The sequence below is a fragment of the Polypterus senegalus genome, unplaced genomic scaffold, assembly GCF_016835505.1.
Source record: "Polypterus senegalus isolate Bchr_013 unplaced genomic scaffold, ASM1683550v1 scaffold_2433, whole genome shotgun sequence".
NCBI classification, from domain to species: domain Eukaryota; kingdom Metazoa; phylum Chordata; class Cladistia; order Polypteriformes; family Polypteridae; genus Polypterus; species Polypterus senegalus.
Window position 1 is genome coordinate 1 of NW_024382045.1, and position 25,759 is coordinate 25,759.

Here is a 25,759-nt window from a genome sequence, read left to right on the forward strand (position 1 = left end):
AAAAATATTTTATTAATACACACCAGGCAAAGGTAAGAATGACAGAGAAGCACAGTCCTAGGACACCTGCCCTTCATCTGCGCCCAGGTGTCGGTGTCCTAAATCTTTTATAATGCTAAGCGCAAAATTTGACCTTATGACTTTAGTTGCACAAGAATTTCAAGACATTACATCTTTACAATAATTTTGTTTGGATCAGTAGTTACACAATTTTAAAGGTCATCAGTTGGGCACTTGTAACTTCTTGTTCGTTACAGAAAACAGAAGCTGCACTTGTCGCAAGACAGACTTCTCGTGGCCCTTGTCACACACACCAGATTTGATCAATAACTGATTTTTATTTTTCCACAACCGACACCTGCGCTCTGAGAGTCAGCGGCAATGCCGTGAGATCAACCTTCTTCTCCTTGGCACCAGCAATTCAGGAAAAGCACCATGGTGAAGCAGATGAAGATAATCCACAGTGGTGGCGTTAACTTGGAGGCCTGCAAGGATTACAAGCCCTTGATCATCTACAACGCCATTGACTCCCTGTCAAAAATCATAAGAGCCCTGGCAACCCTCATAATTGAGTTTTTACAACCCTGACAGATCCTATGATGCTGTCCAGCTGTTTGCACTGACTGGTCCTGCTGAGAGCAAAGGGGAGATCACACCAGAGCTGCAGGGGTTTATGAAGAGGCTCTGGGGTGACCCAGGTTTTCAAAAGTGCTTCTGTCGTTCCAATGAATATCACTTGGAGGATAACGCTGCTTACTATCTTAATGACCTTGATCGCATCGTTGCGGTTGGCTATATTCCCACCGTTGAAGACATTCTCAGTCCTGAGACATGACAACTGGGATCGTAGAAAACAAGTTTACTTTTAAAGAGCTGACATTCAAAATGGTAGACGTGAGAGGACAGCACTCCGAACAAAAAAATTGATTCACTGTTTTGAATTGGTCACCGCAATAATATTCTTTGTGGAGCAAAGTGGCTATGACTATAAACTGTATGCAAATAATCAAATGGTAAGTACAATGGTTTTAATTTGTTTTTCCTGGGTGTCTCACCAACTTCCTCCTGACAAAAATCAGACTGCTTGAAGAGCAAAATTTCCAGTAAATGCAGATAGTTTAGTGGAGGCCGGAGTGACAAAAGCTTTGGGGCAGGGCTTTCTATATTTTTCCCTGATTTTACATGATACACTAGAACTTCTGATTCCCCAGGTACTTTTGGCATGCTACATAATGCACAAGGCAAAAGCTTCTGATTAGCATTAAATTTTCTTTACACCAAGGTTGTACGCATTTAGCTCAGATTGATTAATTCAAATCTAATTGCTCCAATTTAGAAAGTGATATAGTTCAGGAAAGGAGATTTCAGGCTTGCTCAGACCGGATCTGGTTGTCATATGAAAACAGTATTAATAAACAGTGGCTTGGATTTTCTTTATCAGGACTATTTAAATAAGCCACAACCATCAATACATTTTCTGGATGTGGTATCAGAACCTGTTCCTGAAGTTTTGGGGAAAACTATTCTAATTCAGACTTACATTGCATAAACATAACCAACATGTGGATGACCCAGCCTTTTCAGTACATCCATTCATTTGTGAACATGATTAATCCAAGGCCAGTGTTAGGCACAAGGTCTGGCACGCCACCTGCTATATTTAGGGCTCCTGCCATTGCAGGAAACAGGGCCAATTTAGAGTTTGTAATTAACCAGATATACATGTTTTTGTGAAATACCAGGAGAAAGCCCATGTAGATAGAGAGAGAACATGCAAACATTATACAGATAGGGTCAGGATTTCAACTCACCTTTGAAGGGCTGTGAGGCAGTACTGCTACCTTCTGTTCCCCATGGTTAGACTTCAACAAATTCACTTTCCTCAACACGGTAAAAGTGCACAAACTACCATATTTACAGTCAACAAGATTTAAGAGAGACTCTGATGCATTTTATAAATCCAGCATTTGTTTTTGGCTAAATGTTATCGATGCAGAATGTCCACTGTATTGTTAAATGGATATTTTTGTGCATATTTTTGTATTTTGCATATTTTAATCTGGGACATTTTGCAAAGCCAAAATGATCATCATGTGTTCCAGTTTTCATAATCTAGGATCCTGATGATTTGGATTTTTTTTTCGTTTAATCCCTTTAACATTCCACACTTTGTTAATGTGGGCTTCCCTTAATCCATGGCAAAAAATTACAACCAGGATCCTCAAGCATTTGAAAGTGTTACTACATCTGTAGTTGCCATAATTTGTAATACTTTTAATACCTTGTTGACCTGAATATGGCATTCTCTCAGATCTAGTCTGTGGTTTGCCAGAATTGTGCTATTTAGGGATATTATCCAGGATAATATAAGAAAAGTTAAGATGACAATTACCACCAAAAATATAGTGTACTTGAAAACATAACATTTAAGACATAGCTTCTTAGAGACAGAAAATGCAACCACCATAATGTTGTGTTAAAGAAAGGTGATAAGTAAATAAAGTGTTAAAGCTTAGGCAGCAAAATGTGGCCATAACATACAATCCAGCAAAAGGATGGAGTGATAATGTGATAATAGCTTGAATCTAAATGGCAATGCACTTAGGGTTAAATTGTTATTTACTAACAATGAGGCGGGAATTTCACTTAATGCCATGACCACACCATCAGAGAGGCAGTAAGCATGTCATTAACTGGATAGTGCACTGCAGCATGGGGTTGTCAAAAACAGTGACACGTCATGGTAATGTAGAAAGGGGCGTGGATTTAAAGTTGTGGAGCACACGTTCTGTACATTTTTTGTTTAACATTTTGCTTTATGCATCTAGTGATTTTTTTGTGACTTCAGCATTATAGGGTCAAGTTGGACATGAATGATATCAATTGGAAAGGGCTTAAATCATGTAAACGTTATGCTTTACCGAGAGATCGTTTCTTAGATCGCCACGTGTATTTTAAAGTTGATATAAATGTACATGCAAACCATATGAAACAAGATCAATTTTGACTTTTACACGATTAACGCGACTAAAATACAGTGTCGGAAAGAGCTCTGTTTGTACTCGGCATATAAATAACTTTTTATCAAGTACCATAGACAGCGAGAAACCGCTGTGCTCAACGCGGAGGTTTTTAATAACTTTTCTCGCGAGCTTTTAAAGATCATTGTGCATTTTGGTATATAAGAGAGTGTCGTTAGTGGAAAATATTTCATCTAATAATATTTTTCACAGAGCGGCCGAATGTAAAAAGGCTTTGACATTTAACCAATTAACGAGTTAACAAAGAGCAGGGTCTTATGAGTTTTAATGGCACCTTATGTTCTTTATTTTCAAACCCCGTTGAATGGTCCGAGTTTGTACTCGTAATATAAACAACTTTTTATCAAGTACCATAGACAGCGAGAATCCGCTGAGCATTGTGCTCAACGCGGAGGTTTTTAATAACTTTTCTCGCAAGCTTTTGAAGTTCATTGTGCATTTTGGTATACAGTATAAGAGAGAGTCGTTAGTAGGAAGTAGTTCATCTAATAATATTGTTCTTAGACCATAGGTGTGTAAAAAGGCTTTGACATTTAACTGATTAACGAGTTAACAAAGAGCAGGGTCTTATGAGTTTTAAAGGCACCTTATATTCTTTATTTTCAAATACCGTTGAATGGTGTGGGGCTGGTTTAATTATTGTATGATTTTCCGATTTCATTAAATAAAAAAGCATGAATTGTTACAGTAAATATTTTAACACTAAAGACTCTTCCCATCGTTTATAATTGGCGGCCAAATGGCAAAACCACATGTGGCTTCCTATTAAATGTTTTAACAGCTGAGGTTTAACACCAAAGGTGTCCGTGTCCTGTGAGAGAAAGTTTGTTTCCCACAGTTTTGAATTGGTGGACAAATGGTCGATGGGGGTTCCTGGGTCTCGAAATGCCTACTGGCAGTGAAAGAAAGTTTATTTCCCCCGATTTATAAAAAGAAGCACACTTGCTTGGACTTGTGTTATGCGCCAGATAAGTGAATATTTCACTTTATAGAGTTTTTAAGACAGTTACGGCTATGCAGAACTATGCATGACTAAAAAGCATGATAAGTGTTTATAAAATGAGGTCGTGTGTGTCGTGAGTTTATATCTTAGCGCGGGTCTGTGAATATTTTCAGAAATTTACACATAGGCATAGCTATGATGGCAAGACGTGTGTATATTTAATTTCTTAATGTTAATTTTGAATCTAGTGTTTATAAAATGAGGCCGTGTATGGTGAATTTATAACTTAAAACGGAGGAGTGAATATTTTTTTAGAAATTCACACATATGCGTGGCTTTGCATGCAGGATAAGTGTATATTTAATTTCTTAATATTAGTTTTGAATCTAGTGTTTATAAAATGAGGTCGTGTGTGTCGTGAGTTTATAAGCGCGGGTGTGTGAATATTTTCAGAAAGTTTACACATAGGCATAGCTATGACGGTAAGACAAGTGTATATTTAATTTCTTAATATTAATTTTGAATCTAGTGTTTATAAAATGAGGTCGTGTGTGTCATGAGTTCATAAGCGCAGGTGTGTGAATATTTTCAGAAAGTTACACATATGCACAGCTATAGCCAAGTTTCCATCCAGTTTTTTGCAACGTTTTGTTATCGACAAACAGAATATACGTAAAAAAATTGTGCGAAATTTGCTGTCTCCAGCCTGTTTCCATCCAACTGGCTTTTTATCGATAAAACGGTGTGCGTGATGACGTCACAAAAAAAAACGAACTGTCGCATAAGTTTTGTTGTATCGCGAAAAAAATCTGCCCTTGAGCCGTTTCCATACATAATTTTGTGTATGTCAAATTATCTACCTTTTGTTTTCCACGTTATACCCCCTCCACTAAACAAAGAAACAAAGAAATGTAGAGATTATTCAGACAGTTTTTTGAAATTTGCAAGCTTACTGTTATTTTAGTTTCACAAATAATTGGAATTGTACATAATTGTACATAATTGTACATAATATCCGAAGAATATTAGCAGAATGAAACAGTTGCCTGTCCGATAGCCCTAGACCTCGAAGAAAGTACCCCAGTGCGACGAAACCCACGGGTATGGGAGAGACGATGGAATAAGACCTTCTGGGAGGAGGTGGTGGAGAGACACTTCACAGAAAATCTCTGGCTGCAACATTTTAGAATGACACGGCCGATGTTTGAGATGTGTGGATTCATCAGTCCTGATGTTGCGCCCATCACAGGTTGCCACCGATCACTGGTTCCAACCCAAAAGCGGATTGCCGTCGCCCATTACAAGCTGGCAACCTGTGCCGAGCATAGAGTAGTTGGAGAAACTTTCGGGGTTAGTAAAACTAAGATCCATCGATGTGTATATGCTGTGTGCACCGCTATTAAAGAAAAATTAATGCGGCGTTATATCAGACTTCCGACTGTAGCGGAGGCCTATTAAATTACATACCGCAATTCCTTGGTGCATCTTGTGCCACAGATTTACGGTGCGCTGGATGGCACGCATGTGCCTATTCTTCCCCCGACGGAAGGCTACCGCGATTACATTAATCACAAAGGGTGGCCATCTATTGTTCTCCAGGCCCTTGTTGATGACAGGTGCATAATACGAGACATTTGCGTTGGCACTCCTGGAAGTGCCCATGATGCAGCTGTGTTTGCAGCATCGGATCTGTACAGGTGAGCCTACCTTTCAACATCCCTTCTCAGTGCGATAACAACTGAATTAGTACTGTAACCTGCTTCCCTTAAGGTTTTAATTAAAACTGAAATTTGAATTAATACAAAATAACGACGTTTAATCAAAAAAGTTAATATTAATGAGAGAATGTCTCATATATGCTAAAACATCTGCCATTTAATAATAAGAAAAAAATGTTTAGATAATGAAACACACGGTTTATTAAATATTTTGACTGTCACAGTAAATTGCCTTTGCGGTTTTGTATTATTTAGACATGCTGAGAGACACCCCAGGCTACAGTTGATGTGGAGGGAGTTCAGGTACCCCTTTTAGTAGCAGGAGACCCAGTCTATCCGCTACTGCATTGGCTCATCACGAGAAATAACGGGTCTCTTCATCAGACCATGCGAACCGCTCCGCTATTCTCGTTTTGATTGCACGTGATGAAAATGTATCATGTGACACATTTATTTGCGTTAAAGCCCTTTTTTTCCGACAAAAAGTGTTTCCAATGTAGTTTTTGCAACATCTGAAGTATCGATATGGAATTTATGCGCTAAAGTTAAACGGAAAAATATTATGTCGACATGTACAACATTTTATTGATAATTAGCATTTCCATCAGCTAAAATTTGAAGCGCTAAATATTTTTTTGCAAAAACTCCTTGGATGGAAACCTGGTTTATGACGGCAAGATAAGTATACAGTATATTTAATTCTTAATATTAATTTTGAATCTAGTGTTTATAAAATAAAGCCACGTGTCATAAGTTTATAGCTTATAAATCATATTAACATAAATATATTTTCATACTTTTATAGTTTCATATTTGCATATGTTCATATTTTCATTAATCATATTAACAAACTATATTTTCATACCTTCATAAATCATATTTTCATATTTTGAGGCGGGGCTTAAAGTCATCAATCATGTATGGGGGGGGCTTAAGGTCATCAATCATTTGTGTGACATTAGCTATCTGTATAACTACTACTAACTACTACTACTTGTGTGTTTTGGACATTCTGGTGTCTGTCTGTCTGTGTCCGGGGGCTGGCTTTCCACAGTATGTATTATTTTATTTTGACATTATCCTTCCTTTTATATTTATTTGCAAAATGGAAGTAACTCCTTTAGTAGTTTATTAATAATATGTATATAATATCACAGTAATATACATTTGGAGGATATGTTTGTTGTTAATATAAAGCCACTTAGTGCTTTGTATCTTTTTTCTCTGTTTTAGTTTCACCCTTTTAATTCCAAAAAACCTGTGGATAAAGACACAACCATCTATAGAGTTTTGGATAAAGAAAGGTGTTTATCTGCCTGTCAAAGCACGTAGTCTGTGTGAAGGGCAGGACAGCATCCTTATAGCATGATGCTGCCAACACCAAATTTAATTGTAGATATGGTGTTTTTTGAGGCATGAGGAGTGTCAGTTCAAACATGCTTTTATGTGGACCTTCTTAAGGAATGGCTCCTTTCCTGATACACTGATACCCTCCTGTAGAGGCCTGTTTTATGGAGAGCTCTTAAAATTGTTGACCCATGCTGTCAGTGACCCACGTAGATTCATTCATATGGCTGCCAGCACACACATGTGTGTGCATCTCCAACTTCAGGCAGCTTCCTGAAATTGCTTTCACTTTCTCTCCTTTGCACATCATACTTACTGCCTGTCCTGAAGTTGAAACTGTACAGTGACACATGCGGATTTCATCCTTTCCCATCATGGCACAAAATAACACTTGGAATACAACATGCTGGATTCCATGAGGATTCCTTGCCAACCTATCAACCTGTTATTTTAGATTTAAATGTATCACTTTTAAAGTTTACACTGTGTAATTAGGAGCTTGGGTACATTGGGATCCGGAACAGAATGGACATGGAGGGATATTGAGCAACTGCATTCCAATGCCATATGTTCCCCTTGTATACTGAATTCACATCACACTAGGTGGAATTTTCCTATAAGAAAACACCCAAGGATTCATGGGATGTGTACTCTTTAAAGACAGTCCTGTGGAGATCTTTTGGAACCCCTGGAAGGAGCTTCTGGGAGGAGACCTACATGTTATTTCTCATGTGTTAAAACTATGCCTGGGTCTAGATTTAAAAGGAGCTTCTCCTCCTCACCTAGGTAAGCTGGAATTGGGAGTGGGGTAAAGCAATGGCCACCCAGAGTAGAAGAAGAAAAGAAACAAATAAAAATTTTGTAAAAAGAAGCATTTGAGAAGTTATTAATGAAAATAAGTCTCTTGTGGACCATAAACTTGTGTGCATTAAATGTTTTCTGGGTTTGGGATACAAGCTGCAAATAAAATAATTGAAAAGTACATAGAGTAAATGATAAATGCTTGGAACTGTAATAAAATCCATGCAGTACTTATATCTGTTTTCTGAACCTTCTTCCCAGGATTGGTTCCTGCCTTGTGCCCTGTGTTGGCTGGGATTGGCTCCAGCAGACCCCCGTGACCCTGTATTCGGATTCAGCGGGTTAGAAACTGGATGGATGGATGAACCTTCTTGCTTTGGTCATGGGGCCTAATCCTGAAATATTCAGTAAATAGTAGGACAAACCCCTTGACAGTTTGCCAGCATACATACAGTACATTACTCATTTCAACAAATATAAAGTTGTAATTTAAACAAAAGTAAGGAAAAAGCCCTGAGTAAATGGAAAAAACATGCAAACTAAACACAGAGACAATGTTTGGGCTGGGGTTTAAACTGTAAGAAACAAAGCCACTATGCCACCTGCCAAAGATTTTGTTTAATATGTTGTGGTTATTTCAGTTTTGCTAGTACTGTAACTGAAATTTAAAAGAAACTCTCCAGTCTAGAGAATCTAGGTAATTTATGAAAAGCATAAAGTCATTTAAGAAACACCCCATCCTTCCCATTGAGGTTTTCACTTCCTCTTGCAGATAGAGTCATATATTTCTACATCTAGTGTATATTCAGATACATATCTGCAAAGTAACTGGTAGTTAGATTTAAGCTACGTCCTAGAGATTTGTGTAACATTACAAAATATAGAGATACTTTTTTTCTTAATGAAATTTCTTTATGAAATGGAAAAACACTTTTATGTCAATATTATTTTTGTTGTTTTGCCAGGTGTGTACTGACAGAAATGTCTGTAATTCTTTATCTATATGCATATTCCACTACAACTTGCTAAGTATATATTTTTTTTATTTATCTACCAGGTGTACTAACAGGTTCAGGAGATTCAATCACCAATATTCAAACGGGAGTCTTAGGAAAGGAAATGCATTTAGTGACACTCTCATGTAACTACTCAACAAGTGATAGCAGTGTTTATCTCTTTTGGTACAGACAGTATCCAGGCCAAGTGATTCAATACATTCTGAGCAAAGGAGCCCGATCCACTGATTCTTTTATGGATATTTCACCTTTTGCTAAGGATCGCTTTTCTTTAACAACAGGACACAATTTCACTGAACTAACAATTTTTCATTTAACTTTGAACGATTCTGCCATCTACTACTGTGCACTGAGGCTCACTGCATTGCATTTTATTCACACACTGAACAAAAACTTTCAAACCCACAGAACATATGGTATGCATTTATGCTAATACCCAGATACCCTATGCGTAACACAGAATGTGAAGGAATAAATAAGAGAGAGATGTGCTAACAACATGAGAGTCTGTATTTTTCATTTGAAATACTGTATATACAGCAGTAGTTACATGCAAAGCATAAATGACTGTACGGTAGATCTCTCAGTAACAGTTGACAGCAAACCTCTTATTAATCCTTCAAGATAATTTAGATATACAAAAAGAATTACTGTAAAAACGTCTTTCTGTATTAAAAGCTGTACTTTACAGGGTTATTACTGTGATCTGTATAGAAACAAAAATGTGTTATTAAAAAATGGGGTTTTATTTTATTTTATTTCTCTTTACCTTACAATGTTTGATTTGTATTCAATACAAAACTGATCACCAAAATTAGAACTGGTCAAATAAGTTGCCAAATCATTGTTTTTAAATTAAATATTACGTTTTTTGTATCATTTTGATGGTATGTTCTGTAAATCTGGGGCATGTACAGCCGCCCTAACCCCGACACAGACGGGCAGGACATAGGTTTTAGTCCACATAGCACACGGTTTATTTATTTAATGCCCAAATCACCAACACACAAGGTTCGCAGAGTACAATATAGTCCCTTTGGCCACTAGTTCTTTTTCCTCCACTTCTCCTCAAGAACTTCATCCACTTCCTCCCAACTCAAGGCATTGAGTGGTGGTGATTGGCTCCTTTTATAGGGCAATCAGAAGGAGTCCAGGTTCCCAATAAGCTTCTTCCGGCAGTATTTCCGTCTGTAGCGGAAGTGATGCCAAATAGGGCCCTGCAAACATCCAGCTGCCTCCTGGGAGTGGCCACGGGCCCCAGCAGGGCTGAACTTCCATGCTCATAACCCATGGCCCCACTGTAAGCCAAGGGGATTGCCCTCTGCTGGTCTGGGAGAGAAACAGTCTTGAAAATACTTTCTCCCCTGGTCCTTCCATACTCAGGGCGTCCAGGCCGTGTAAGAGTTCTGGTCATTCAGCATTAAATCAAAATATGAATTTGATAAAACATGTTACAGTCCAAAGACATGCAGGTTAGGTGAAATGGCGAGGCTAAATTGGCCCTAGTGTGTGTTTGGTCTGTGTTTTTGTGTGTATCTGTGTGTTCACCCTGCGATGGACTGGTGCCCTGTCCAGAGTTTGTTCCTGCTTTGTGTCCTATACTACCTGGGGTAGGCTCCAGTGCGCCTTAAATTATCATAGTCTGGATTATGAAATGACGTGACATGACATGTTCAATATGATGCCCAGAAAAGCCAAGCAAGGATTGATCCCTCTTAAAAGACATGCGAATGAAATAGCTTGATTTTATATACAGTATTATGGGATTAATCTTGTATTTCTCCTTCCATCCATTTTCTTCCTCTTATCCAGGTTTGGGTTACAAAAGCTGCAGTCTTAGCAAAGATTCCTACACATCCCTTACTCCCCAAACCTCTTCTAACTCTTCCAGCTGCATACCAAGGAGTTCCCAGGCCTATGTTTCACCCGAGTGCCGTTAATACTATGGGGATTATAGTGCCTCTGTTCTTCTTTTCCAAAGTCCACAATCAGCTCCTTTGTCTTGCTGACATTCAGGAGAAGACTGTTCTCCTGACACAACTTTTTATAGGCTTTCCACTTCATCCTTTAAAGCCTGTTTATCAGCCTACCACAGCTGAGTTATAATAAAACTTGGCAATGATGTTGGAGTCATGTGCAGCCTTGTAGTCATAATGTACTTGTATCTGTACACGAATTACAGCAGAGGGCTAAGAGCACAGCCCTGTGGAGTGCCTATGTTGAGTATGAGGGATGATGAACCACATGGGGTCTGCCGGTCAGGAAGTTGAAAATCCAGCTGCACAATGAATTGCTCGGATGCAAGTACTTGAATTTGGTGATGAACTTACAATGGTTTAATGTATTAAATGCAGAGCTATAGTCTATAAATAGCATTTACACATAATTTCTTCTCTTGTTGCCAAGGTGAGACAGTATTGTATGAAGGATCAAAGTGATGTCCTCCTCTATGGATCTACTGGAGTGATATGTGAACTGTAATAGAACTAGATCTTTTGACAGAGAACAGCATATGTGACTTTTGATAAGCATTTTTATCATGTTTCAGTAGTAAAGTGATAAATAAATAGTTGAGTCTAGGATTTAAATAAAGTGAGAAAATGGCTGCTTTCAGCATTTGAAAAAGAGGTCAGCAAAGGTGTTCCAAAATTAGCTGAGGCAGATTTTCAGTAGTGTCTGGGGCTCTCTTTTTATTTATAGAGCTCAGAGCTTCCTTCAGATCCTCTAGAGAAATAGGGTTACACAAACAGAATGCTTTCTTCTTTGAAGTGTCAGGCAGCTTCAGTGAATTTAAGAAAGACTAGAAAAATACCCGTGCTTCGCAGCGGCGAAGTACTGCCTTAAAATTTTTATTAAGAAGAAAATTAAACCTTTTTAAACTGAGGGAAAATATAATTATTTGTTAAGGATCTCTGTATACCACATTGTGAGTTCTGCCCTCCGGTTGTAATATGACCAAGCTGTGCGCTGAGCTTACTCTTGAGCATGCAACGTACAGTTGGCCATGTGAACAGTAATCTTGTTTCAAATCTCACAGCTTGGATTGCTGCTGTCATAATCGGTTTGAGTTTCATGGTTTGTTTCAATTATGACAGTATTTGTAGGACTTCTGTTGAAGAGACATTCGGCATCTGTCAAGCGTTGTAAGTATACAACCAGTTTCATCGATAACTTCACATCCAGCTCTTGAGAGTTTAAACATTCATAAACATCAAAGTGTCCACTACTGAATTCGTCACCTGTCAATCTAAGATGTTTAAGAGGCATTGGCGGTTGTACAAAGGTGTAAAATATTTGGCCATTTCGGTACACTTGAAAGCGACAACCGAACAATTCACCGGCAGCCATCAGCTCACATGCAGAACCATAGGTGAAGGGCTTAAGCATTTCATTCTTATAGTGCTCCTGTGTAGTATAATTATCTCCTGTACCGTCATCAGTACACATCTTGAACCTGTCCCAGTCATTCAATACATAAGACACAATATTCCTCCGGATATCAAGAGTGAGCCTGATATATGGGCGTGCAATATGTAATAAAGAGAATGGAAAAGGTAGGTGCCATCTCCGGGCATGGAAACCACTCGGTAAGTGACAGTTCTTTGATCGATGGTGATCACCTCGATAGACATGTTAATGGGGGTACGGTTGGAATGATAAAGGAAATGGGTACCTGAACAATGTAAAGTAAGTCTAAAATACCTACACAATAACTATACTCGTAATAAATGAACAATAAAACAGCGGAGAAGCCATGGATTAAATAAAAAGGCTGTAGTTATCAGCAGGGAGACGTGAATCCCGTGGCGAAGCAAGGAAGGGAATGTAGAGACTGGAGCGATGGACGGCCTTATATCGGCAGGCAGTCAAAAACGTGGGAGGCATTGGGATGGGGGACCCAACGCCGCCTCACACGGTGACTGAGCTGCAGGCTATGGACGTATACAGTATATGTACGTAAGTAATATTCAGTTAGCGTTGTGAACCCACGTACCAAATATCTTGAAGATGGGCCCATAAGTAATAAAGACCATTAAAAAGTTCAATATGGCAGCCGACAGTGATATCATACCACCGAAATAAGTGCCAGATTTCAGCCTTCTACCTACACGGGAAGTTGGAGAATTAGTGACGTTGGAAAGTTCAATATGGCGGCTGACAGTGACGTCATACCACCGAAATAAGTGCGTACATTGGTTTCGGTTAGCAGAGGGAAGCCGCCTACCAAACTTCGTGAAGATGGGGCCATGAATAAGGAAGTTCAACATGGCGGACGTTGTTGACCGTTATGACAGTTACGCGTAGAATTTCAAAATGAAACCTGCTTAACTTTTGTAAGGACGCTGTAAGGAATGAGCCTGCCAAATTTCAGCCTTCTACCTACACGGGAAGTTGGAGAATTAGTAGTGAGTGAGTGAGTGAGCGAGTGAGCGAGTGAGTGAGTGAGCGAGTGAGTGAGTGAGGGCTTTGCCTTTTATCAGTATAGATAAGGAAGACTGATGACAGGAACATGGGTACTTCAGAAAGCAGATTGGAATAGTAGTTGAGAAACTATTTATTTGCTTATGGTCATTAATGATTGCACTAGACTACATTCTAATAGCAGAGGTTGTACTAAATGACTCATTACAGTAAAGAAGAGGAGCTAAGAGGTTAATGAGATATAATAACAAATCCTGAGGTGAGGTATCTGAAATTCTGCTCGTTACAAATGGAGTTCATTTTCCTTGGCCATAACTGTTGAAACTTCAAATTTATCGTTGTTTTCTAGTACACAAAGGTGAGACCTTTCCAAAGCAGAAAGCTATGAACCATCGTTTGTTATTGTATTATTTTTGTAGCAGTTAAAGAGAGGAAACATGTGGATGCAACCCTTGGTAGTGTCCTAAGGGAATTCTGTGTGACCCGACATTTGTGCGATAGACATATGCGCGCCGACAAAATAGCGCCGATTAAAATGTGCCATCAATATTGCGCCGACAAAATCGCGAGAGTTTCATTAAATATGAATTACTATTTTAAAGCATATATAATAATGTTTATTTTAAAAGTCAATATTATCAGCATGGCACGCAGATAGTCCTTAAGATCACGCCCTGCATATGTAGGAAGAATTGCAGCAAGGGCGTCCCACTCTCTTGGCCTCTCTCGCGATTTTGTCGGCACTCATTTGTCCGTTGCGGTTTTGTCGGGGCGCATATGTCTATCGCGCTTTTGTCGGTGAACCGAATCCTGGATCCTGAGCATTACCAGTGTTCATCTTCAAAGTTCCTTTAATTTATCATTGATCATTGTTTAACATTTTATTGAATCTGTGTCTCCTGGCACAAGATTGCTGGTTAAGATAATGATATTTAGGTACAATGCTTTTATCATCTTAGATTTAAGAGGCCAGATAACAAAAAACTATGATAAGTGGAACGAAAGCTTGAGAATAATAAATAAATAAAAATAATAAATAAATAAAGTCAACTTGTGAGATTTTGGATGTGGAAAGAAGAATGAGTATTCTCTAGCACAGCATTTCCCAACCCATGGGCAGTGGATGCATTGCAGTTGAAGTTTGGCTGCCCCCAGATGAAACCACACTCCGACAATTGCATTTGATGTACAGAGGCAACATTGTAGGTGTATACTGACAGATCCTGGACAACCTCCCAGCCTCTGCTCTGACAACTGTGGTCAGTTCCCCAAGGAGGATTAATCCAACACTCTGACACTCTTGTGATTGTATGGAGCTTTGACAATCACTCGATTAACTAAGGGGGATGGGCCTCTTCAAAGCTCAGACAATAACACTGGCATGTGAAAAACACCAAAAAGGTTGGAAAACATTACACTAGACAATGGATATATATATTTTTTTATTTTATGTATTTTATTGTAATCGTTCCATACAAATACATCAATTTTTACAAAAAATAGAATTGAAAACAAATCAACCCCCACCCCTAAGAAAAAGAGCATGACCAACAGAGTAAAACTTAAAGCTTGTAAAAATACATAAATAGGTGATTTTAATATGTGTATAAAGATAAATGGAGAAGAAAAAATGCAAAGGGAATTACTTCCTCAGTGCTTTAAGAGCTTATTCTAAAATATTATTGATTAGATCCTGCCAGGTTTTGAAAAAGTTCTGCACAGATCATCTAACTGAGAATTAGATTTTTTCCAGTTTCAAATAATATAAAACATCAGTTACCCACTGACTTAAAAGAGGAGAGTTAGGATTCCTCCAGTTTAGTTAACACTAGAATTACCAGAGCCTACGAAAAAACTCGTAGATCCGTCCCACTTTAAATCGCTTCTTAAAACCGTTCTCACCTCTCCGCTAGTGTCTTTTTTTAATCTAAATGTGCTGATAAAGAAAAGTTGCAAGTAGCCGGCTATTCCATCCCCCACCGACTTACTGTAGAACATGCACAAACTTCTCCCAGCTCATGCCTTGATTGATTATCTGGGAGTGAATTGGAGTTTTAGAGTGGAAATAATAGATCATTATTTGGAATACACGCATTTCATGTGTGTTCCGTTTCTACAGTAATCCATGTAAACACATTTTTAAAACAGAAACGTTTTTCATATTGTAGTAGTAAATGACAAAATGTAGGCATATACTATATAATGTATGAAGCCTTAAGTCCAAATATCAAAGAAACAGTTTCACAAAAGGTACAAATATAACAGAACAAGTATGCTTTTATTCAAAAATATAACTGCAGAAAAAAGCCACCTTAGCATGCCACATTGACACTGTGAACGGTACCCGGGCACAGACAGGCGGACATGTTGTTTTGTCACCACCACACGTTTATTCACAAATTATTTACAATTATTGGTCACCAAGACCCCAGTCCATCGGTCACAAAGACCTAGTCACGTGCACAAAACCCCAAACTCCCAATGTCCTGGCCACAATGCCTTTCTTCGGGCCGCCTCCACTCTTCACAGCTTCGTCCTACCTCCACCCGACTCCAGCCCCGAATGAATGGAGACGGCCCCTTTTATGGAGGACCCGGATGAGCCCCAGGTGTTCCCGGCAATCTTCTGGCCACGCCCAAGTGTGGCGGAAGTGCCGCTGTCCTCCGGCTGCTCTCCGGGCGCGTCATAAATCTTCCCCCCAACACTTCCTGGTGTGGCGGGAGTGCTGGGGAAACAAGTCCCCAAGGCATTGGGGCGCCTCCTGGCGGTGACCACGGGCTCCTACAGGGAAGGGCTTCCATGCCCTTGACCCGTGGCCCCCAAAGCAACCCGGAAGGCAAACCCCACGTGATCCAGGCAGGGCTCTGACCCTCTTCCGGTCCCTCCTGGCGCCCCGCCGGGTCATGGCCCCTGGCATCCCTGACAGTGCCCCACAGCCAGCGAAGACCACTCGTGGGTAAGAGCGACCCGTCCCGCGAGGGCAGCAGAGCCCCGAAACGGGTCCCACTCGAGGATAGCCGGGGTCCGGCCCCGCACTCCTAGCAGGGACAGGGGCGGAGACACAATCCGAGCACCAACCCATGGTGCATCCCTGCGCCTCGCACAGGTTGTGCTCCCCCCTTTTACCGGCACCCCGGGGCCTCCTCGGTAGGCACCCCCTCCGGGACCTCCACGCCCCTTTGTTCCGAGTCACTGGTTCCCCCGTTGGCTCCTCCAGCTGTGAGCGCACCTGCGCACCGGCAGAGAGATCATTCTGCAGACGGCCCGACATCAGAGGGCTGTTCCGCCACGAAGGGGTTCCTTCAACTCGCCGGGTCCGTCCCTACAAAGAGAATACAGGGGCAGAACCGCTGCCAAAGCACCCAGCTCGTGCCACGCGCGGGCAGCGTTCCCCTCCAACGGCACCCCGGCACTTGCCTGATCGGCACCCTCTCCGCGGCTTCCGTGTCCTCTCGATAGTGGAACTGTCGGCACCGCCTGCTCTCTCACCGCCGGCCTCAGGGATTCCCTCTGCTCCCTCAGAGGGCGGCCAGCCGCTGCGTGCACCCAGCAACGCGTCTCACTGTTATGGAGGAGGCGGCACCCAGCCGCTAATCCTCCCTTCACTTTCGGACGCCTTGACGATATGCGACTCGTGATAACCAACACGAGCCCCTTTCCCGTCTGCGTCCGCAACATATCGGAGGAATCGGCACCCAGCCTCTTATTCCTCCGTTCACTCTGGGACGCCATGACGGTTTGAGACTCCTTATGGAAATGAAGGCGCCTCTTTCCGTCTGCGTCCCTATAGTGCGGCGCAAGACCGCAGCCGACTCGGGGCGGAGGGCGCTAGGACCCGGGGCACTTAGCAGCCCGTGTCCAGTCAGCGCCTCTCGGACTCCCCTCGCCAAGATACAGCCCAGCGGCGCCGCACCTCCTGTCGGAGGGCTGCTTACTCGAACTGATCGTTATCATCACAGCCTTTTTCAACAGACCCTCCCGCATGCTGTACGGAGTCGGCTGTACTCACCGCCTCCGCCGTACCTCTCCGGCTGGAGATTCCAGCGTCGCGCATGCCGTCCGTTGTCGATCGAAACGTTTGCAGCGCCGCGAGCGCCTTCCTCTCCAGTTCCAGCACCTCAGCCCGGAGGGCACGTAGCATCTGTAAAACACGCTGCTCCACGGGCTGAAGGGACGCCTCCAGCTCCGCCAGAGCAGCCGGCAAAGACAGGAAGTTAACCGACGCGGAGCCTACCTGTCTGTCAGCCTCCGGCGCCGCCACTTCCTGTAGGCCTTTTCCTCCGCCCAATCGGGTCTCCCCTGCCCGTGATGGACATTCCTTGGTCCGCCTCTCTGCAGTCATCGGCGGGCACACAAGACACACCGCCCAATCGCGTGCCTGTCAGGGGAGGGACTTCTGGTCGCTGCCATCTTGGCTCCCCTTCTGCGGCGGCGTGCTTGCCGGCAGCCTTGTCGCGTTGCCAGCACCTTCGAGCTGCAGCGTCTCTTCCTCCGCAGCCCTCGCGGCTGCCGCCGTCTTACCGGAGCCCCGCAAACCAGCATGCGCCCGCCACGGACGCGGATCCGGGAGGTCCCTGCCTGGAAAACAAAACACACGCCCGGCCCCCAAGGGCCGGCTGCCGATAGGCAGGGAACTCACCTCCCAGGTCCCGTCTAACCGAGGAAACGTCCTCGGCGTGGCCTCTCTGGACGCCATGCCGTCCCGGGCGCCTCCAGCAACGGCGCGATCGTGGGAGCCCGCTGCACTCCTCCAATGCACGCCGCCCGCCCGCTTCAGGGAATAACGGCCCTCCTGCGGACCCCTGGCGGTCCGTGGGGTTCTTTACCCAGCGGGCTGTGTGCACGCAGCACCCGCGGTACGTGGGTGGGGTCCCCTGCTGCACCGGGCCGTCCACAATAATATTTTTTTGAACAGGTCTCCGCCTTGAAACAGGCGGAGCATCCTGCCGACTACGCCAGATGTGAACGGTACCCGGGCACAGACAGGCGGACATGTTGTTTTGTCACCACCACACGTTTATTCACAAATTATTTACAATTATTGGTCACCAAGACCCCAGTCCATCGGTCACAAAGACCTAGTCACGTGCACAAAACCCCAAACTCCCAATGTCCTGGCCACAATGCCTTTCTTCGGGCCGCCTCCACTCTTCACAGCTTCGTCCTACCTCCACCCGACTCCAGCCCCGAATGAATGGAGACGGCCCCTTTATGGAGGACCCGGATGAGCCCCAGGTGTTCCCGGCAATCTTCTGGCCACGCCCAAGTGTGGCGGAAGTGCCGGCTGTCCTCCCGGCTGCTCTCCGGGCGCCGTCATAAATCTTCCCCCCAACACTTCCTGGTGTGGCGGAGTGCTGGGGAAACAAGTCCCAAGGCATTGGGGCGCCTCCTGGCGGTGACCACGGGCTCCTACAGGGAAGGGCTTCCATGCCCTGACCCGTGGCCCCAAAGCAACCCGAAGGCAAACCCCACGTGATCCAGGCAGGGCTCTGACCCTCTTCCGGTCCCTCCTGGCGTCCGGCCGGGTCATGGCCCCTGGCATCCCTGACAACACATACATTCAATTACAGTATATGAAATGCTTTTTCTGCATCCAACTATAATAATATCTCTGGGGTGTTTGACTTTGCTGGTGAATATATTACATGAAACAGGCATCGAAGATTGGAAGCTAAGTGTCGGCCTTTAATAAATCCAGTTTGATTGTGATATTACCAAAGGCAGTACTTTCTCCATCCTTCTAGCTAGGATTTTTGAGAGAATCTTAACATCATTATTCAGAAGTGAAATTGGTCTGTATGATGCACATTGTAATAAGTCCTTATTTTGTTTAGGAAAAACGGTGATTAATGCTTGGTGAAAAGATTGAGGTAGAATTTGTTTGTCTCTAGCTTCTGTAAATGTTGCTTATAAGAGGGGAGCTAGCTTAGTGGAGAATTTCTCATAAAATTCTACAGGGTAGCCATCAGGGCCTGCTGCTTTCCTGCTTTGAAGTGACTTTATAGCATTTAGAAATTCTGATAGTGCCAGAGGTTTATCCAGTTCCTCTGCACTTAACATATCTATTTGTGGTATCTGTAATGTATCCAGAAATGCATTAGATTGTGTGTTGTTTTCTTTAAACTCAGTAGAATATAAGGATTTATAGTAGTTTCTAAATGTGTGCATTATATTTTTATAGTCAATGATTTTATCTCCATTCGTGTTGGTGATTGCTGGGATTGCATTGCAAACTTCTTGCTTGTGGATTTGTTGAGCTAAGAGCTTATTAGCTTTCTCTCCATGTTCATAGTAATGATGTCTTGATTTAAAAATAAGTTGTTCAGTTTCTTTGGTTGTTAAGAGGTTGAGCTCTGAATGCAGAGCCTGCCTTTTCCTATGAAGAGCCTCACTTGGATACCTGGCATGTTCTTCATCTATTCTAGTAATTTTGCTTCTTAGCTCTGATACCTTCTTGGTTTCTAATTTATTTCTCTGGGAAAGATATGAAATAATCTGTCCTCTTAAGACTGCCTTTAGAGTTTCCCAGAGTATTCCTGCAGAGACCTCTGAGGATGTATTTGTCTCCAGGAAGAAACTGATTTGTTTGGATATTAATTCTGTACAGTTCTCATCTGCTAATAGAAGTGGGTTGAGACGCCATCTGCGAGATGAGTATGTGGGGCATAATGATTTTAGCTCCAAGATCAGATAGGCATGGTTGGAAATAACAATAGCGTCGTACTTGCAAGATTTAATCGTAGGCAAGAAATTATTATCTATACAGAAATAATAAATTCTTGAGTAGTAATGATGCACTGGTGAGTAGAAGGAATATGTTCTTGAGTGTTTGGGTTTAGAAACCTGCAGGGGTCTGATAGGTTGTGGTCAGTTAAAAACTGTGTAATTGTCTTTGCAGTGTTAAATGTCATCCCCCTTGTGACAGGAGACATATATAAGAGTGGATTTAAAACACAATTAAAGTCACCAGCCATTATAATTTTATGAATGCTCACATTGGGATTGGATGCAAATACATTTTGCATGAATTCCTTATCATTGACATTGGGTGCATAAACATTTATCAAAATCACTTTACAATTAAATAAATTACCCATGGCAATCACATATCTCCCTTCAGGATCAGATACTACATCTAATACCACAAATGAGACCATTCTATGTATGAGAATTCCCACACCTCTAGTTTTCTTTGTAAAGCTGGAATTGAACATTTGGCCAGTCCAGTCTTTTTGCAGCCGGAACTGATCCTTGTTTAATGCTATAAATATACTATTTTAGCATTTAGACCTGTTAGGTGAGAGACTACTTTCTTTCTCTTTAATTCGTGATTCAGGCCTTTAACATTCTAGCTCACAAAGTTAACTGCCCCATCATGGAGACATTGATTCTGAATTTTTGATGTTATTTTTTAGTCTTAACTGGAATTGAGACAGCTTTAACCTTAATTTTCCCATGATTTATTGCCATGCAGTCCACTGTTACATTGGTAGTTATAATTATAAGGATTAAAAGGGTAGATTAGATATAGCTTGCTCTCTTTCTCTCTATCCCTATCCCCCATCCCCACCCCCATTTTGCCTCCCCACGTGAGGCTGGATCCCACTTCACAAGTCGCAGTGTGACATACCTAGAGACAGAGCACATCCAAAACAAAACAAGCTCCCCAGCAGCGGCATTTGAGCATTAAAAAGTAGAGATATCTGTTGCCAATAAAGTCTCAATTCTATAAGCGTAAAATAAAATATAATCTTCAACAGTCTTGACATATTAAGACAGTAAACCCAGGGAATGGTGTTAAAAAGTGGCCCTTGATAAACATAGTAAACCCTAATGCAATAATAACAATAAACCAAGGGTATGATGTTAAACAGTCTCCTTTAGAATAGTTAAAAAAATCAGAAAGAAAAAACTACTTTAGTTTCTTTCACACATACGCCTATAATCCGATCCGGCTCACTATCGTATTTGAAAAAAGTGTCGTGATTAGCTTTCTTAATTCCTTTTTTGCTTTCTCCTTGGTGGAGAAGATGTAATATTTGTCTTGAATATCCACTTTCAGTTTGGCAGGATACAAGAGGCTGTATCTGATATCGGCTTTCCGTAACTGCTGTTTAATGTTGTAAAAAGCTGCATGTTTAGCAGTTGTTGAGGGTGAGAAATCAGGGAAAATACGAATGTGGTTATTTTCAAATATAATCTCTTGTTTTTGTCTGAGAAGTGCCATTACATTAAGCTTAAATTGTAATCTCTTGAAGCAGACAATTAGAGACCTAGGTTTAGAGGTATTTGATCCACGTATGTGATAAGCTGCTGCTATCTTGTGTGACAGATTAGGGTTTCCTTGCACCCTTGTACCCTCAGACACCAGATAAAAAGTCCAAATAATTACTTATTATAATAATAAAGTGCACAAAGCACACTCTTCTCCACAATTCTCAATAAACAAATACACAATAACCAATCCTCCAAACTCCCAGACTTTTAGCCACTCTGCCTCCCAACTCATCTCGTCTGTCTGGGATTTCCCACAGTCCTTTATAGTCCTTGACCCGGAAGTGTTTGTCCCTCTGTCCATGTGACTTTCTATCACTTCCGGTTCAGGTAAAAACTTCTCTTTTTCTTCAACCTGGAAGTACGTCATTTCTCCCGTTCACGTGACCAGGACGCACTTCCAGGTTATAGGGCACATATGAGTCTACGAGCCTCGCTACAGCGACTCCTTGTGGTCCCCAAGGTATCCAGCAGGGCTGTGTATAAAAACTATAAAGTACATGAGGCCCTGCTGGAACTCGGGGCACGTCCATGCTGTCCGGAGAGCTCCTCCTGGCGGCCTGGCAACTCTTGCCGGACATCCATCACAATTCACCCCCTTAGCGAAGCCAACTGGGATGGAACATCCAGCCCCGCGAAGGACGTCCTCCTCCAGGAGGACACGTCAGTCGGACCTTGGCTATGTTGTCTATGCCCCCAAGAGAACCTTGGGGGAATAGTGTATCTTCTGTCCCACCAATCTCCTGTCCTCTGAGGACAGTTTCGCCACACGTGGCCCCGCCGACGACAATTGTAGCACCGACGTTGCCCTCTTGGTAGTCCTCCTCCGTGAGACTGAAAACACCGTGGGAACTCCGTCAGCTCCGCCCTTTTTTCCACCTTGTCAGGAGACCCACGGTGTATTTCGGGGATCTCCTGCTTACTCTGGGGCCGGCACACAGCTTGAGTCTCTCTATTGGGAAAAGAGAGCCTCTTTGAACGCCTGTTGACTTTAAAGTAACCAGAGGCTGCGTCTTCAGCACCACATCGCTCCGAGAGACAGCACTTTTCAGCTGCTCTGGTACGATCGGCGCTTCCACCGACCCTTCTGTGATCACACCACATTCGCTTATAGGGCTCGTAGTGACTTGGCACCCGCTACTAATTAACCGCGGGCCCATGTCACTCTGTGTCCCCTTATTCTGTACGGTACCGATAAAACTCATCTGTACTGCCAAATCAATCATGATGGGAGACTCCCGACCAAATCGGCGTAAAAATCATCCACCTTTCTTAAAGGCACTTCAGCCGCTGCTCCGAGCTCCCCAACGATCTTCTTTATTGTTGTCACAATCTGTAAGAAATGGTGCACAGGCTGAAGCAACTTCTCCAGCTCGCGCACGTCCAAAAAAGTTACTTAATTCAGCCGGAGGCAGGCTCGAGCCATCACTAGCCTTACCCTCTGGCTGGGAGCCAATAAGCACGCCCGCTCCTGGCACGTGCTCAGATAGGTCCCGCAAGGGAGCCTGGGATTTGGAGTTCTTTTTGGAGGTCCGTGGTGCCGCTTTTGGCTGACTGCAATCCGTTTGTAACAATTTATCGACGGACCGATCAGTCATTTCCTGGACCTCCTTACCTTTTTGTAGGGAGAGCGGTGCTTCGCTCGCCTCTCTTTTGCCCTTCGGAATAACCAAGTCCATCTTTTCTTGGGTGAAGCCACAAACAGCTGGACATGGAACCTTCCTGGAATCCCTTGTGGTAGGTCATGTGTCCCTCGCCGGCACCTGACATGCGGAAGTCCTTCGGGTTACTCGTTTGCCTGATAAAGAGCTCATCATCGCCTTCAGGTTTATCTTCTGCTTCCCGCAGAGCCTTCGGATGGACATCTGGGAGGTATGTACACGGGACGACATGTGTTCATTTAAAAAGATTCTCAAGCACATTCCCGGCACATACCTTGTCGGAGACGTCCTCTTCCAGAAATCTCTCCCAAAACGCGTAGCTACTGCATAGTTCGTCTTGAGCGGAGGCAATGTCGAGCACTAGACCTCCGCTGTTGCTGGCGCTCTGCTTTGTCTTCTTTTTTCCCATAACGTCCTTTGGTAAAGGTGAGGTTAGGGGATTTTTCTCTGCCTGTCGTGACGCTGCCTTCTCAGGGTTCTGTCCACAGTAAATGTATAAATACAGGTCCTCTGCCAAACCGATGGCCAGAGAATCCTGCCGAGACTACGCCAACTGTGACAGATTAGGGTTTCCTTGCACCCTTGTACCCTCAGACACCACGTCAGACACCAGATAAAAAGTCCAAATAATTATTTATTGTAATAATAAAGTGCACAAAGCAGCAAAACGTTGCCAGATGTCCGAAATTACAGAAAATCTGTTGTTTTTCACACATTCTGCATGGGTGTCTTTGTTTTCAAAGCATTTATCTCCATTTTTTTGACAACAGCAGTGATGACTACAGTTGGTGCTGTGGCTGATGCCTGGTCAGAACTATTTGTTGTACCAGCAATCAAAGACATTGTGATCATTTCCTTCAGTTCAGACAAATCATTTCGGCTTTAATGCTCCACAGGTGAAGTGGCAACCTCAATTACAGTTTTCTTTCCATTTCTTTCTGACCCCCCTTCTTGTTACTCATGTTTATATACTGTAGTTGAAATTCCTCGGGTTGGGTAAATATAGTATACTTGGACGCTTCAGATGTCCATCTCCCGTAACGGATGAGACCAACTCCTAGAAGAATCCAAGCTCAGGCCCTCTGAAAATCAATCTGATTCTTATCTGAGGAAGCCCAACAATGAGGCGAGTATCTCTGGCTGTAAAAGAAGAATTTCTACTTGGTATTATACTGACCATCTATCAAAAGCAGAGGTAAAAGCATAGGGTGGTGCACCTGAGGCATCAGGCATAACCATTGTGCCCTCTGAAGATGCTGTGGACCTCTCAATGAAACATCAAGGAATGAGGGTGCCCACCTTATGACCCAGGCAAGAGACAAGGAAGAATTGATTACCAGTAGGGATTGTAACATTTAAGTCTCATAAGCTCAATTGTACTCCCAAACTTGGATCTCAGCTTTACCTAAAAGTTTAATATATTTGTGTACCCCATTCTTATCCAAATTTGTGGAGTTGCCCTTCTCAAAACCTCCAACAGACCTCTTTAATTTCTTTCATTTCATGTCTCTCTTCTTTCTTGCTTTTTATTCTAAACACCTTTAGGTCTCACCCAACATACCAAGAGTTCATTTGAAAATGCAGATTTATCTTTGTCTTTGTGTTTCATCCACACTAGCCCAGAGTTAAAAATGGAGATTTATGAAAATGATACTCTAATTGTGGTCTGGCTAGTTTGTGCTTATGTTGTGGCCCTTCCCTAATTGGATACAGCTTATTACAATGTATCATTCACTGACTGGTCACTCTTCTCAAAAGAAAAAAATTATTCCAATATAACAGGCTTTCCATGGTGTTGTTGTATTGTTTGCCTGATTGTGTGAAGTTGTACAGTATAGACCAAATTGTACAACTGTACTGTTTTGAATAGTTTGAATCCTGCATACATGGCAAATAATTTAAATACAAATAAATGACTAATCTCTACAATTTTGCAATAAATCCTGTGGTAGGTAACGTTACTGTTATAATGTTGTAGCGTCAGCACCGAGCACCACAATGGATAGATTCTCTGCTCTCTCTACATGGCTCTTTGATGTGGCTCGCTATCTTTAAAAGGACTCCTTGCCTTTTGTGCACACTAGTTGGAAAAGCATGTGCGATTGTGTGGAGTTTTTATAGGCACTTTTGCTATTGATGAGGCAATGCCAGCTCAATCTTTTGGTGACTTATTTCTGGCTGATGTAAATTGTTGAGCGCCGTAGCAATGAGTGATGACTTCAACCATGTGACTTTGGAAGGACCTATGACAAATAGCAGTCAGTTTGTGTCATGTTCCACTCATGGAAATAATAAGATAGACCTGCTCTATTCAAATGTTAAAGATGCCTTTAAGTGCAAACTGCTGGCACCTTTGGGGAGATCAGACCACAACCTAATGTGAGAAATCAGTCTTGAAGAAAACAGATAAAGATTTGGGGATCGTCCCCGTATATTGTCATCCAGACAATAATAAAGAAACTGATTCTAAAGACTTTTCAGTACATAGAATGTTTTACTAAAGACAAAACGGCGTTTTAATAGTACAAGGAATGAT

The 25,759-nt window shown here is 42.4% G+C and overlaps 1 pseudogene; it reads left to right on the top strand.

Moving 5' to 3' along the window:
- Positions 1-374: 374 nt before the first annotated feature.
- Positions 375-25,759, top strand: part of LOC120520982 — a 38,236-nt pseudogene continuing 12,851 nt past the window's right edge.